Here is a 17,312-nt window from a genome sequence, read left to right as displayed (position 1 = left end):
TATTACAAAGCATTAATCATTCAAACTATTTGGTAGTAATTTTAAAAAAGAAAGAACAGATTAACAAACTAGATTAGATAAATACAACCCAGAAAAATTTAAACATAGTAGCCCAGAGGTGGACAGACCCTACAAGTTACAAGATATTCGGAGTTTTCAAAAGAAATGCAAGGAATCAACAGCTATATGAAAAAAATTCTCCAATAGTTAAAAATGAAAACAAATGAAAACAAGTACATGAATGACTTGTTACTGAAACTACAAATCAGTCCAACTATTGAATTTGTATTGAGTAAAGTCACTAAATTGTTAATATCCTCTGATCCAGTGATCCCACTACTGGGCTTTGAAAATAAAGGTCCTATATACACCTTTTTTGGTGGTATTTTTGTGGTAGCATAAAGCTGGAAACAAAGAGGCTACTCGTTAAATGGGGTGGAGGGGTGGTGTAAACAAATTATGAAAATATTAACATAATGGAATTTTGGTGGAATAATGGAATTATTGCAGCAAAGAATAAGACATGAAAATTTCAGAGAAAATAGGAAAACCTCTTATGAAATTATGAATAACCATCAGAATAATATGCTCTCAATCACTATAACATAAATGAAAGAAATGCTTAAAGACAGATGAACTCAAATTAAATGATTAATAAATCTTGGTTCTAGAGAACAGAGGATGTAACATATACCCTTGCATTGTCAAATGAGTTACTTTTTCAGTCTTAACATGCTTAATTGTTTTTCTTTGTATCAGGACTTGCTGAGTGGGTGGTGGGTGGGAGTAAATCAGGAAATGAATGCCATAGAAAGCCAACAATAAAAGTTTTGAAACAATACTGAATATGAGAAACTAGCCAGTTCAACAAGGAGAATAACATCAGAAGTAGAAGGGGTATGGTAGCTATAGAAATATAAGCTGTTAATATATTCATCATTTCCTCTAAAAATTGTGGCTAAATTAGATAAAATTGCCTAAGGCTAATATGTAGTATTTCCTTTAACCAGGAGTTATCCAGCACCAGCATCAACAGGCATGTTTTTATTTTCTTTTTCTTTGTTTTCTTTTTATTGTCATGCAAAACACACTTCCATATTGGTCATTGCTGTAAGAGCAAACTTGTACAAAACCAAAATCCCAAAATAAAATCCTAAATACGTTGATTTGAAAGATGACTCCAAAAGTTCATTCTCTGGAGGTGGATAGCATTCCCCATCCTAAGTCTTTCAGAATTGTCCCAGATTATTGCATTGCTGAGAGTAGTCAAGTTTTCACAGTTAATCATTGTATAATATTGCCATTATTGTGTGCAATGTTCTCCCAGTTCTGCTTATTTCGCTCTGCATCAGTTCCTGCAGATCTTTCCAGAATTCTCTCAAGTCATCTTGCTTATCATTTCTTATAGCATTAAAAAGTATTCCATCACCAACAAGTATCACAATTTGTTCAGCCATTTCCCACGTAATCCCCTCAATTTCCAATTCCTTGCCACCATAAAAAGAGCAGTTATAAATATTTTTGTACAAATACATCCTTTCCCCCTTTTTTTTATTATAACTTTGGGATACAGACCCAGGAGTGGCATTACTAGATCAAAGAGTATGCCCAGTTTTATAGCCCTTGGAGCATAGTTCCAAATTGCCATCCAGAATGGTTGGATCCATATATTTTCTTAAGAGAAAAACTGTTTAAAGTTATAAATATGCCTTGGGCATTGTCTGCTCTCTCTTTGCACAACAAATAGCAAAATGATTTAGAACAAGATTTAGTAATGTAGGAAAAAATTGTTTTAAAAAGTTTAGATATGAAGGAAACTAGCAATTAGAAAAAATAATTGACTTCCGGTTAAGATGGCGGCTTAGAGAAAGCTCAAGTTCAGATCTCCGGAAAACCCTTCCCGACCTATCTCAAAATATAAGCTCCTAAGGCGCCGAAATTCAAAACGATCAACAGCACAGACCCTGGGAACCCTCCTCCTGGACCTGGACCCGGTTCAAAAGGTACGGCTCCCCTCAAAAGCCAGAACCCGAGATCACTCGGACCTCAGGGGTAGGAGCGCAGAGTCCAAGGCTCCCGGAAGCCGCAGCCCGGCCGGGCTCAGAGAGCAGAACCCTCAGGGCCTTCTACCCTACCCGAGTCCCAGTGAAAGTTACTGCCTGGGGCTCCCGCTACAGAGAGCTGGTCGAAACAACAGCAACCCTCAGGGCGGGAAAGACAGCCTCACGGGCTGGATCCTGCTATCCAAGTCTCAGTGAAAGTCCCTGCTCTCGGAGCTTGGGTTAGCTGCAGCCCATCCCCCCGCAGGCCAAACGAAACAGCCTCACGGCCAGCGATTCTGAAGGCAACTTCCTGAAAGCAACGTGGTCCGACCCTTCCATTCCAGTTCCAGTGAGGCATATTCAGTTTAACCCAGGGAAAGTCATAGAACCATCTGCCCAGGACTAAAGCCTCTGAACACCAGACAGAGACAAGAAAAGCCAATCCTCCACATTCAGAGATGGAAAACTCCACAGAAGCACAGAAGCCCCAAAATACCAAGAAAAATAAGAAGAAAGGGGCGACTTTGGACACATTCTATGGAGCCAAAATACAAAATACAGAGCAGATAGAAGATAATATAAAAGAAAATGCTCCAAAACCTTCCAAAGGAAATGGAAACTCTCCACAAACCTATGAAGAATTTGAAACAGAAATGACAAAAAAGATGGAAGCCTTCTGGGAGGAAAAGTTGGAAATAATGCAAAAGAAATTCACGCATCTACAAAACCGGTATGATGAAACTGAAAAGGAAAACCAGGCTTTAAAGGCCAGAATCAGGCAGCTGGAAGACAACGATCGTGTAAAAGAGCAAGAATTAATAAAGCAAAGCCAAAATACCAAGAAATTAGAAGAGAACATAAAATATCTCACCGACAAGGTGATAGATCTGGAAAATAGGGGGAGAAGGGATAATTTAAGAATAATTGGACTCCCAGAAAAGCCAGAAATAAACACCAAACTGGACATGGTGATACAAGATATAATCAAAGAAAATTGCCCAGAGATTCTAGAACAAGGGGGCAATACAGCCACTGACAGAGCTCACAGAACACCTTCTACACTAAACCCCCAAAAGACAACTCCCAGGAATGTAATTGCCAAATTCCAAAGCTATCAAACAAAAGAAAAAATCCTACAGGAAGCCAGAAAAAGACAATTTAGATATAAAGGAATGCCAATCAGGGTCACACAAGACCTTGCAAGTTCTACTCTGAATGATCGTAAGGCATGGAACATGATCTTCAGAAAGGCAAGAGAGCTGGGTCTCCAACCAAGAATCAGCTACCCAGCAAAACTGACTATATACTTCCAAGGGAAAGTATGGGCATTCAACAAAATAGAAGACTTCCAACTTTTTGCAAAGAAAAGACCAGAGCTCTGTGGAAAGTTTGATACCGAAAATCAAAGAGCAAGGAATACCTGAAAAGGTAAATATTAAGGAAAGGGGAAAATGTTATCTTCTTCTTTTACTCAAACTCTCTTCTATAAGGACTACATTTATATCAACCTATGTATACTAATATGTGGGGAAAATGTAATGTATAAATAGGGGGTAAAGAAAGACCAAATAGAATAATCAATCTCACACAAAGATTCATATGGGAAGGGGAGGGGAAGAAAACTCCTATAAGAAGGAGAGGAAGAGGGGGGGGGGGTTTACTTAAACCTCAATCTCAGGGAAATCAACTCTGAGAGGGAAAAACATCCAGATCCATTGGGATCTTGAATTCTATCTTACCCAACAAGGGTAAGGAGAAGGGAAAACCAAGGGGGGGAGGGGGAGAGGGAGAACAAAAAGGGAGGGAAAGAGAGGGGGGGAGGGGGAGGGAAGAAAAAGGGAGGGACTAAAAAGGGAAACATCAAGGGAGGGGACAAGGGGACTGTTTCAAAGTAAATCACTGGACTAAAAGGTAGAGCCGAAGAAGAAAAGGTTAGAATTAGGGAAGGCAATCAAAATGCCAGGGAGTCCACAAATGACAATCATAACTTTGAACGTGAATGGGATGAACTCACCCATAAAACGTAGACGAATAGCAGAATGGATTAGAATCCAAAACCCTACCATATGTTGTCTTCAAGAAACACACATGAGGCGGGTTGACACCCACAAGGTCAGAATTAAAGGATGGAGTAAGACCTTCTGGGCTTCAACTGATAGAAAGAAGGCAGGAGTGGTAATCATGATATCTGATAAAGCCAATGCAAAAATAGACCTGATCAAAAGGGATAGGGAAGGTAATTATATTTTGTTAAAAGGGACTATAGACAATGAGGAAATATCATTAATCAATATGTATGCACCAAATAATATAGCACCCAAATTTCTAATGGAGAAACTAGGAGAATTGAAGGAAGAAATAGACAATAAAACCATACTAGTGGGAGACTTAAACCAACCATTATCAAATTTAGATAAATCAAATCAAAAAATAAATAAGAAAGAGGTAAAAGAAGTGAATGAAATCTTAGAAAAATTAGAATTAATAGACATATGGAGAAAAATAAATAGGGATAAAGAGGAATACACCTTCTTCTCAGCACCACATGGCACATTCACAAAAATTGACCATACATTAGGTCACAGAAACATAGCACACAAATGCAGAAAAGCAGAAATAATGAATGCAGCCTTCTCAGATCACAAGGCAATAAAAATAATGATTAGTAATGGTACATGGAAAACCAAATCTAAAACCAATTGGAAATTAAACAATATGATACTCCAAAACCGTTTAGTTAAAGAAGAAATCATAGAAACAATTAATAATTTCATCGAGGAAAATGACAATGGCGAAACATCCTTTCAAACCTTTTGGGATGCAGCCAAAGCAGTAATCAGAGGTAAATTCATATCCCTGAATGCTTATATTAACAAACAAGGGAGAGCAGAGATCAATCAATTGGAAATGCAAATGAAAAAACTGGAAAGCGATCAAATTAAAAACCCCCAGCAGAAAACCAAATTAGAAATCCTAAAAATTAAGGGAGAAATTAATAAAATCGAAAGTGATAGAACTATTGATTTAATAAATGAGACAAGAAGCTGGTACTTTGAAAAAACAAACAAAATAGACAAGGTACTGGTCAATCTAATTAAAAAAAGGAAGGAAGAAAAGCAAATTCACAGCATTAAAGATGAAAAGGGGGACAGCACCTCTGATGAAGAGGAAATTAAGGCAATCATTAGAAATTACTTTGCCCAATTATATGGCAATAAATACACCAATTTAGGAGAAATGGATGAATATATACAAAAATACAAACTGCCTAGACTAACAGAAGAGGAAATAGAATTCCTAAATAATCCCATATCAGAAATTGAAATCCAACAAGCCATCAAAGAACTTCCTAAGAAAAAATCCCCAGGGCCTGGTGGATTCACCTGTGAATTCTATCAAACATTCAGAGAACAGTTAATCCCAATACTACACAAACTATTTGACATAATAAGCAAAGAGGGAGTTCTACCAAACTCCTTTTACGACACAAACATGGTACTGATTCCAAAACCAGGCAGGTCAAAAACAGAGAAAGAAAACTATAGGCCAATCTCCCTAATGAATATAGATGCAAAAATCTTAAATAGGATACTAGCAAAAAGACTCCAGCAAGTGATCAGAAGGATCATTCACCATGATCAAGTAGGATTCATACCAGGGATGCAGGGCTGGTTCAACATTAGGAAAACCATCCACATAATTGACCACATCAACAAGCAAACTAGCAAGAACCACATGATTATCTCAATAGATGCAGAAAAAGCCTTTGATAAAATACAACACCCATTCCTATTAAAAACACTAGAAAGCATAGGAATAGAAGGGTCATTCCTAAAAATAATAAACAGTATATATCTAAAACCAACAGCTAATATCATCTGCAATGGGGATAAACTAGATGCATTCCCAATAAGATCAGGAGTGAAACAAGGATGCCCATTATCACCTCTACTATTTGACATTGTACTAGAAACACTAGCAGTAGCAATTAGAGAAGATAAAGGAATTGAAGGCATCAAAATAGGCAAGGAGGAGACCAAGTTATCACTCTTTGCGGATGACATGATGGTCTACTTAAAGAATCCTAGAGATTCAACCAAAAAGCTAATTGAAATAATCAACAACTTTAGCAAAGTTGCAGGATACAAAATAAACCCACATAAATCATCAGCTTTTCTATATATCTCCATCACAGCTCAGCAGCAAGAACTAGAAAGAGAAATCCCATTCAAAATCACCTTAGACAAAATAAAATACCTAGGAATCTATCTCCCAAGACAAACACAGGAACTATATGAACACAACTACAAAACACTCGCCACACAACTAAAACTAGACTTGAACAAATGGAAAAACATTAACTGCTCATGGATAGGACGAGCCAATATAATAAAAATGACCATCCTACCCAAACTTATTTATCTATTTAGTGCCATACCCATTGAACTACCAAAATACTTCTTCACTGATTTAGAAAAAACCATAACAAAGTTCATTTGGAAGAACAAAAGATCAAGGATATCCAGGGAAATAATGAAAAAAAACACACATGATGGGGGCCTTGCAGTCCCTGACCTAAAACTATATTACAAAGCAGCAGTCATCAAAACAATTTGGTACTGGCTAAGAAACAGAAAGGAAGATCAGTGGAATAGACTGGGGGAAAGCGACCTCAGCAAGACAGTATACGATAAACCCAAAGATCCCAGCTTTTGGGACAAAAATCCACTATTCGATAAAAACTGCTGGGAAAATTGGAAGACAGTGTGGGAGAGACTAGGAATAGATCAACACCTCACACCCTACACCAAGATAAATTCAAAATGGGTGAGTGACTTAAACATAAAGAAGGAAACCATAAGTAAATTGGGTAAACATAGAATAGTATACATGTCAGACCTTTGGGAGGGGAAAGGCTTTAAAACCAAGCAAGATATAGAAAGAATCACAAAATGTAAAATAAATAATTTTGACTACATCAAACTAAAAAGCTTTTGTACAAACAAAACCAATATAACTAAAATCAGAAGGGAAACAACAAATTGGGAAAAAATCTTCATAGAAACCTCTGACAAAGGTTTAATTACTCATATTTATAATGAGCTAAATCAATTGTACAAAAAATCAAGCCATTCTCCAATTGATAAATGGGCAAGGGAAATGGATAGGCAGTTCTCAGATAAAGAAATCAAAACTATTAACAAGCACATGAAGAAGTGTTCTACATCTCTTATAATCAGAGAGATGCAAATCAAAACAACTCTGAGGTATCACCTCACACCTAGCAGATTGGCTAACATAACAGCAAAGGAAAGTAATGAATGCTGGAGGGGATGTGGCAAAATAGGGACATTAATTCATTGCTGGTGGAGCTGTGAAATGATCCAACCATTCTGGAGGGCAATTTGGAACTATGCCCAAAGAGCAACAAAAGAATATCTACCCTTTGACCCAGCCATAGCACTGCTGGGTCTGTACCCCAAAGAGATAATGGACAAAAAGACTTGTACAAAAATATTCATAGCTGCGCTCTTTGTGGTGGCCCAAAACTGGAAAACGAGGGGATGCCCATCAATTGGGGAATGGCTGAACAAACTGTGGTATATGTTGGTGATGGAATACTATTGTGCTAAAAGGAATAATAAAGTGGAGAAGTTCCATGGAGACTGGAACAACCTCCAGGAAGTGATGCAGAGCGAGAGGAGCAGAACCAGGAGAACATTGTACACAGAGACTAATACACTGTGGTATAATCGAACGTAATGGACTTCTCCATTAGTGGCGGTGTAATGTCCCTGAACAACTTGCAGGGATCCAGGAGAAAAAAACACCATTCATAAGCAAAAGATAAACTATGGGAGTGGAAACACCGAGAAAAAGCAACTGCCTGAATACAGAGGTTGAGGGGACATGACAGAGGATAGACTCTAAATGAACACTCTAATGCAAATACTATCAACAAAGCAATGGGTTCAAATCAAGAAAACATCTAATGCCCAGTGGACTTACGCGTTGGCTATGGGGGGTGGGGGGGGGGAGGAAAAGAAAATTATCTATGTCTTTAACGAATAATGCTTGGAAATGATCAAATAAAATATATTTTAAAAAAAAGAAAAAGAAAAAATAATTGAAAAAATCTTCAGAGAAATAGAGAATGAAATCATATATCTCATGAAGGAAAAGCCAATAGGGTTATTAGGCTGAAGGGTGGCTAGAATTTCTTTGGTTCTTACCTTGAGTTGAATTTTTAAATACTAGTCAGTCAGTAGCAATTTTACATGTGGACCAATGGATAGTTTCAATCCAATCACAATGCATAAGAATCAATTAATAAACAGTGGATTGAGAGCCAGGCCTAGAGATGGGAGGACCTAGGTTCAAATGTGACCTCAGACATTTCCCAGCTGTGTGACCCTAGGCAAGTCACTTAACCCGCATTACCCTAGCCCTTAGCACTCTTCTGCCTTGGAACCAAAACATAGTATTGATTCCAAGACAGAAGGTAAGGGTTTAAAAAATAATAATAAATAAACAGTGGAGTTCCGTACTGTATAGTGGAAAGAGCAATGACTCGGGAGTCAAGAGTACCTGGGTTTAAATATCAGCCTTCAAACTGTGTAACTCCTGAATGATCTTAGTCAAAGTCACAACTCCCCTAGGCCTCATTTATAAAATTAGAGGGGTGAATTATATGACCTCTGAGGTCCCTTCAAGTCCTGTAACTATGATCTTATAATTTACAAGTTGAACTTCAATTAGAAAAGAGTATCTGATAAAAAACAAACTACTTGTACTAAACCCAATCCAATAACTAAAAGTAAATTACACTAATTTTGTCAGTCATAATAATGGTGAAAACAGAAAAAAAACAAAAATAAAAATAAAAAAAAACTTACCACATATACTCAAATGAGTAAAATCTCTGATTATTTCTCCACAAATCAGAAAAGTCTATTCCAGTTATTGAGTATCTGCATTAAGACCAAATATAATAAATGAGAGTATTTACCTTTACAGGTACCATTGGTCTTTGCAGGGCATTCCCTAGACATCCTAAAAAAAGGAGCTAGAGATAATGCCTACAGGTAGTGAGTCCTTTTTACTGGAAGAATTGAACTTCTTGAACACCAAGAAGGATTAGTTCTCATGTTCCCTTCTTGTCTTGGTGGGAATTAATCATGTCAATTGGAATGTATGCTTTAAAATCTCATGTTGTAAAGGTGTCATTTTAGAAAGTCTCAGGATAAGCTCTGTGAGCCAATGAGAATCTTATTGTGAAATTGGTAGAAGAATAGTTTGAGCTACAAGCAATGTCCATAAAAGAGAAATGGTGACAGTTTAAGTCCTGCATTTGTCAGTTAGCTATCCATACAGAAATGAGGCAGAATCAGTTGATAAGAATAGACACTAAGAGCTACCTTTCAGATGGCTAAATAAGAGCCCAAAAATCAAGAGTATACAGGGAATGGGGAAAGATGATTTAGGCAGTATGGGTTGTGCAGGAAAAGTTAGGACACTAGATGGTACCAGCTACAATCATCAACCCAACAAGTAGGCCAGTACAAGGGAAGAAACTTGCAATCTTTTATGTAATGAAAGTCCAACTAGACACCAAAAGCTGTGCTGCCAAAAAGCAAAAGTGGTTAGATTTTTATATTAATGAAGATTAGACTAGACATTTTCTCTAAGTTTCTTAGAAAAATTGAGGTTATTTGCCTTGAACTCTTTGATCTCTTATCACTCAAAGGCCTTCTATCACCTTTTCTTCCTTCACATCAAGCCCTCTCTGGGTATGCGGTTGCCCCCAAGAGTTCATTACAAAAAAAGCAGAGAGACCCTGGCAGAGCTGCTCCCCTTCCCCTCTCCACTGAGCCTGATGACATTTTTTCACATTCCCTGCCCCTCTGCCCAGCAGCCAATGGGAGTACACAGGGGATAAGGTGGGCAACTCACAGGTGGCAGAGCTAGAGGGGAGCAGAACACTCAGGTCACTCCCCTCTCCCTCTCTACATTCATTGAGGACATTACTCACTTCACCCACCCCATCACCAAGCAGCCCAATGGGAGAGCTTTTTCCCTTCCCTATGTGGGGTAAGGAGGGGATGGGGTATGCCTGGCACTCAGGGGGAAGGAGCACAGCACAGGGTCTCTGGGGGTGGGACCCACCACTCTATCTCTAAAAGGTTCCCTATCACTGATATATAGTAAATGCTTCTACTTTCTTTCTTCTTAGTCTCTTCTTAACCTTCTAAAATATGGCTTCTAACCTTATTCCTCCAAAACTGCTATCTCTAAAGTTACCAATAATCTCTTGGTTGCCAAATTCAATAGCCTTTTCTCTTTTTTTTGCTCTTCCAGAATCTGTGTCCAATCCATATTTTTCTTTTTGGCTTTGTGTGTGTTTCTTTTGCTTTCACTGTTCCCTTCTGTGTCTGTACCTTGCTTTTTATTTCCATAAAAATTCTTTAGTTAGGTGCTTTTTTTGTTGTTTGCTTAAAGACTTGCCTCAGGCTTGGGCCTGTAAACCTCAAAATTTCTTAGACTTATAAATGTTGGAAATTTCACCATTGGGAAATTTCATACTTGAAAAATTTCCTATTGATAGTGGGTCTTGACTATTGGAATGTGAACCCCATTGGCATGGGAGGTTCCTTCTCCTACCTTCTTAAGATTACTTTAGGACAGAAACCTTTTGCTGAACAATGGAAAGGACTTTGACCTATGCTTAAGCATAGAACAGGAATTTCTTTGAGTCATGATTGATTTTAGAATTGATACAATGGAGATACTTGGAATCAATCTCCACCCTATTCAGTCCTAACAGGATTGAGTAAGGGCTGCAGCCTAGATCAAAATTTAATTATTCCAATCTCTACCCTACTCAGGTTAACAGGATTTAGAAAGGGCTGTAGCAAAGGATCAAAGATTTAATTATTTGAAAATATGACCTTCAACAGACATGTGCAAAAGCCAGAGACCTCTGGGCAGTCCTGGGTTTAAGCTAGAGCCTCCATTGGCACAGGGAAATTGATGGACAGGTGATTGGTAGATGTGAGGACTGAGGGGAGGCAACTTGGATGGTTTCCTTAAAGATAGGGGAGTCTGAAGACTCGTGGAGGGTGGTTGAGGAGTTGGTCGGAGTGGTGGCAGTGTGCTCTGAGAGATTGCTCTGGAGGAAGCTGAAGGTGGGGGCTCTGAGACTGTTTCTCCATTTTGGTCACGTGAGTAATAGGGACTGATCTCCTTTCTTTGCCCCAGCTATCTAAGGGCTTGGGCCTTTTGGCCCAGCCTAACAGAAGGGGTATTTAAGCCCTATTCCCTTCTCTCCCTTTTTTTCTCTCTCTATCTCTAATTCCTTTCTTCCTCCTATTGTAATTAAACTCCATAAAAGATTGACTGCTGACTTGAGTTTTCATTTTAGGAATTACTTAGCTGAATTCCTTGGCGACCTTAAATTAATATATATCAGTCTTTTAAAGTGATTTCCTTGTCACAGGCCTAAGCTTTTGATCTCACTCTGATCTTGATCAGGTCAGGGTGTAAACCTCAAAATTCCTTAGACTTATAAATGTTGGAAATTTCACCATTGGGATATTTCATACTTGGAAAATTTCTTACTGATAGTCTATTGGAATGGGAACCCCATTGGCATGGGAGGTTCCTTCTCTTCCCTTCTTAAGATTACTTTAGGACAGAAACCCTTTGCTGAACAATGGAAAGGACTTTGACCTATGCTTAAGCATAGAACAGGAATTTCTTTGAGTCTTGATTGATTTTAGAATTGATACAATGGAGATACTCCACCCTATTCAGTCCTAATAGGATTGAGTAAGGGCTGCAGCCTAGATCAAAATTTAATTATTTCTAAATCTCTACCATACTCAAGTTAACAGGATTTAGAAAGGGCTGTAGCAAAGGAGTATAGATTTAATCATTTGAAAATATGACCTTCAAAAGACATGTGCAAAAGCCAGAAACCTCTGGGCGGTCCTGGGTTAAGCGAGAGCCTCCATTGACAGGGAAATTGATGAAGAGTGATTGGTAGATGTGAGGACTGAGGGGAGGCAACTTGGATGGTGTCCTTAAAGATAGGAGGGTCTGGAGACTGGAGAGGGTTGAGTTTTTGGTCGGTGTGGTTCCTGGGCTCTGAGGAAGCTTGCTCTGAAGGAAGCTGAAGGTGGGGGCCTCTGAGACTGTTTCTCCATTTTGGACACGTGAGTAATAGGGACTGATCTCTTTTCTTTGCCCCAGCTATCTAAGGGCGTGGGCCTTTTGGCCCAGCCTAAACAGAAGGGGTATTTAAGCCCTATTCCCTTCTCTCCCCTTTCTCTCTCTCTCTATATCTCTAATTCCTTTCTTACTCCTATTGTAATTAAACTCCAAAAAAGGCTGACGGCTGACTTGAGTTTTTCATTTAGGAATTACATAGCTGATTCCTTGGCGACCTTAAATTAATATATATCAGTCTTTTAAAGTGAATCCCTTGTTACATTGTGGCGACCATGAGGGGCTGATAAAATTCTAGCCCCAGGCCAAGGCATAAGTTTTTGGTCTCATGGTGCACTCGATTCTAATCAGGCACACCCTTGATTGTCCTGTCCTGGAGCTCTGCCCTAAGCTTTAAGCAAAAAGATCTGGGAGGATCACCTCTCCATAGTACCATCAGCCACCTAAAACTGTGTACTATGTCCTCATCTCAAGCCCAGACTGAGATTCCTGGCTTCCCTCTGGGCCCACATGGATAAACCCCCTTCAGCCCAAACTGTCCTGGGATGGAATTCCAGACTTCTCCTCAGGTTTAAAATTTCAAGGAGTATGGGTTGGGTTGTGCCACTATTTGCACAGGCAGGATCTCAGAATCTGAATGTTGGCTTGGAATTAGGTTCCAAACCTCTGATTGTAGATGTGGGGTGGGGCTTGCTCTTGGCTTGCTTCTTTCCTTCTTGCTATGGTCTCTTGCTGGCTCTGCTCTCCTCTCACCCCAGGGCCCCAGATGTTCTTTGCCTATCTTTTGGGTTTTTCTTTTCTTGAAAGTTGTTTCACTGCCTCTTTGTTGGTTCTTTCACTCCTATATTCATTTTTTAGCAATATTTTAATCTTGGTCAGAGAGGATTCTTGTGGTGACACGGAGCTGTTCTGGTTTACTCCATCATCTTGGTTCCAATAGCTTTTCTCAATCCTCCTCCTCAACTCTCTCTCTGCAGTCCTTTATATTATTGATCATTTTCTCTTCTTTGATATTCTTTGCTCTTTAGGTTTTCGGGATACTACTCTCTCCTGGTTTTTCTCCTACCTATATGATCACTCCTTATCTCCTTTGCTGGATCCTCTTCCTAAAATTAAAAGGAGTTGGGAAAAGCTTCCTATAGAAGAAAGGATTTAAGTTGGGACTTGAAGCCAGGGAAGCTAATAGGTGGAGATGAGGAGAGAAAGCATTACAGAGACTGGAGAGAGCCAGAGAAAATGTCTAGAGCCATGAGCATCTTGTCATGAAACAGTCAGGAGACATGATCTGGGGGAAGATACAGCACTGAAACTCCAAAAGAATATTTTTATATATATAGTAGAATGCAAAATAGAGGATTCTATAGGAAACTGTGAATCTTCATTTTATATTACTTGATTTTCATTCCACGACTTCAATCATACTGCTCTCTCTTAATTCTACCTGTTTAAAACTCCTCCTCATTCCCTTGTGAGGAATCAGCATCTATCTCCTGAAATAGTAGGCATCCCTCAAAGCTGTTTTCCATTCCCATCTCTTTCTCTCACTTTTGTAACATTTAAAATAGTTGTCTGACATAAACTGTTACATTTAAAATAGCTGGAGACATAAACTGTGGCAGTTAAAAGAGTTAAGGTTGTAAACTGTAGTGAGTAAAGTAGTTGAAGATATAAATTGTAGTAGATATAAGAGTGGGTGAGTAAATTTGTGACCGCAGAAAATATGTTTCACTACAGTGTCTTGGTTTTAAATCAAATATAAGGTGGTCGCCAGGGAAATATTCCCAATTATGAATATACCCAAGTCAACTGGGTTTTATAGAGATTTTAATTAATAATACAATGAGAAATTAAAGAAAGAGAGAAAGAGTAAGAAAGGAATAAGTATGAAGGGCCTTAAGCCAACATGGCCTAGACCTGAGTCTTAAGAGAGAGAGATCAGTCAGTCAGTCTTTTATCACTCACCACAAGGTCTGTCTAAGCAAGGATTCTAGTGACAGAGTCTCCTCAGAGAGAGTTACAGCCAGAGTCCTCCTCAAAGAGCCTTCCAGCCAGAGACTGTTTCAAAGGGCCTCTCTCAAGAGCCTCCAGAGGGACAGAGTCCCCTCAGAGGAGCTCCAGCGAGACCTCCTTAGAGATTGTCCTCCAAGAGATTTCCTTCTCAAGAGCCTCTCCTCAAGAGCTTGTCCAAAAGTATTTCTTCATAAGAGATTCTGCTTTTTCTTATATAGGGGGTTTTCTCCTATGTCACCTCCCCTAAGTTCTTCCATCTACCAATCACAGTTGACGTTTTCCAAGGGATAGTCCATTCTGAATTCACTGCTGGGTCAACTAATCCCTTTAGTAAGTTTGAATCAGAAAAAACACTGCTGGGTTGACTAATCCCTTTAGTAAGTTTGAACCAGAAAAAACTTCTGAATAAGTTTTCACCTCTTTGCTCCTGGCAAGTTTACAAGTTGCCTGACCTTTAATAGGTACTTAGCACCCCATTGTATTAATTCTAAAAATAGGCATGGCTTAAGGAACTTTTTGCCTCATAATAAGTATGGGCCCAAGTACCCTCATTGTTTAGCAAGGAGTTTTTTCCCCTAAAGCAGTCTTAAGTAAGGGTGGAGTAGAGGTCCTCCCATTTCTGATCCAAGTAGAGTTCTCACATTCAAATGTGGAATGTTCCCAGTGGGGAATTGTTCCAATGGAGAATTCCCCAATGTGGAAATTTTTAACATTCACAAGTCTGAGAAATTTCAAGATTTACACTTTCTACAATATCATCAGCTCACATGTGCTCAATTTTTATCTTTATTTAAATGATTACCAAATCTATCTACCTTGAGTCTTTCTCCTAAATGCTACCTCTCATATTACCAACTATCTGCTGAGCGTCTCCATCTGGTTCTCTGACTGATATCTCAAACCTAATATATCCAAAATGGAAATCCTTATATTCCTATAAACCAACCCCTTCTCTAAACATTTATATTTTTGGGGAGGGAACTATCTGTCCAGTTTTATAACCTCAGTCATCTCTGATTATTCACTATGACAACACTAATAACTAACCAGTCTCCAAGTTTTATAAACACTCTTTCAACATCCTTCATATCCATCTTCTTTTCTATACTCTCAAGATCCTCATTATCCCTCACTTGAGCTGCTATAACAGCCTCCTAACTGGTCTCCCTTATTTCTAGTCTCTCCCTTCTGTAATCCACCCATCACGCTGATGCCAAATGAGTAATCTTAAAACACAGACCTAACTATGTCACTCTCCTGCTCAAAAATCTTCACTGTCATTATTATTTCTAGGATAAAATATAAACTCCACAGCTTGGCATTTAAAGTTCTTGAAAACCTACCTTTACAGGCTTATTTCATATTACTCCCCTTCAGATCCTCTACCTTTTAAACAAAAATGTCTGCTAGTTGTTTCAAGGATTTGACATTCCAGATAATCAATCAATATCTATTAATTACCTATGTATCAGACAATAGAGATACAAAGACAGAAAAGAAAGTCTTGCCCTCAAAGAGCTTACATTCTTCTGGAGGTTACAACATGTACATATGTTAATATGCAAAATATTATGATTTGCATAACATATGCAAAATACATGAAAAATAAATGCAAGATAATTGACAGCAAAGTCTACGACTCTGGAATCAGGTTTTATGATGAAGACAGAGCTTGAGCTATTTTGCAAGAAACTAGGGATTTTAAGAATCATGTGTTTGTTAGAAGGAGGTGCCTATAAGGCACAGCACAACCTATGCAAAGGTACAGTGAACCATGTATGAAGAACAGTGAGAAGGTTAAAAATATAATGCATTATGAAGGGAAATAATATGTAATAAAGGTGGAGAAGTAGGTTGGGGTAAGATTGTGAGGAGCTCTTAAAATATAAAACAAGAGAATGGAGAAAAATGGTCTAGAGCAGGAAGGGATCAAGAAGGCATCTAATCCAGTCTCCTTCTTTTACAGATGAAGAAAATGATGAATATGAAAACCTAGGGAAGTTAAGTGACTTGGTCAAGATCACAGATGGGAGTATTAAGCGTGAGATTTGAACCCATATTCTCTAAATCCAGAGCCAGAACTCTTTCCCCTGTGCCATACTGCTTCCTAGAGGTGATAAGAAGCCAATAAAATTAATTACACAAGTGAGCAATGGGGTTACATCTGCATTAAAAAAATAATTTTAGTAGTTGGGTGAAGGACATTTAGAGATGAGTGATTTGAAGCAGGAAGCTCAATTAAGAGGTTGTTACAATTGTTCAGAGGAGAAGTGATAAGGGAATAAATTAGGGTTATGACTGTGTGAATAGAAGGGAAAAAATTGTGAGCAGCGTAGAGGAGAGAAATTAGACAAAATAAGGCAACTGACTGAACATGTAGGATAAGGAAGAAGAGCAGAGGACTGCTCTGAGGTTGTGGATTTGGGTGGCTGAAGTGCCCACCTGCTATGAGGGCATGACTCCCTCAGCTTTACTTCTTGATATAATTAGCATAGTTCCTGGCATATAGTAGGCACTGTAAGATTTACATTAATATCCAATAACTCCAAGTATAATATTTTATAAGATTTATTAATAATCACTTGAAGTAGAAGAAAATAAAAAAACCAAAAGTAAAAGCCTGAGTAAACACCACCTGAGAAAATTCTCCTGCCTGGCACTCACTCAACCTCCACCAGCTGAGGAGAGGGAGAGAGAGAGGGAGAGAGAGAAAGAGAGGGAGAGAGTGAGAGGGAGAGGGAGGGGGGAGGGCAGAATTATACAAAACTTACATCTTCCCTATGTTAGCATGTAATGTGAGAAGGAACATGGGAAGCTGGGAAAGAGAGTTTTGAGGAGCAAAATCCTAATTACACAGCACAATATAAATGTTTATTCCCTCTCTCTCCATCCCCTTTTCCATAAAACGAATTCTTCCAACAGTGTAAGGCACTACCATTTCATGCCCAAGATCTCAACTTTTTTTGAGATATTTATTCTCATCTTTAATCACTTGCTATATAGTCTTATTCTCAGTTTTATCTATGTCCTTCT

The 17,312-nt window shown here is 38.6% G+C and overlaps 1 protein-coding gene across 28 annotated transcripts in view; it reads right to left on the bottom strand.

The window, feature by feature from the left end:
- The window catches only part of ZHX3 (zinc fingers and homeoboxes 3), a 148,351-nt gene that overhangs the window by 76,072 nt on the left and 54,967 nt on the right, over nt 1-17,312 (bottom strand). The window lies entirely within an intron of this gene.

The sequence above is a fragment of the Monodelphis domestica genome, chromosome 1, assembly GCF_027887165.1.
Source record: "Monodelphis domestica isolate mMonDom1 chromosome 1, mMonDom1.pri, whole genome shotgun sequence".
NCBI classification, from domain to species: domain Eukaryota; kingdom Metazoa; phylum Chordata; class Mammalia; order Didelphimorphia; family Didelphidae; genus Monodelphis; species Monodelphis domestica.
The sequence above is the reverse complement of the archived record's forward strand: the minus strand, read 5'-3'. Positions and strand labels throughout refer to the sequence as shown.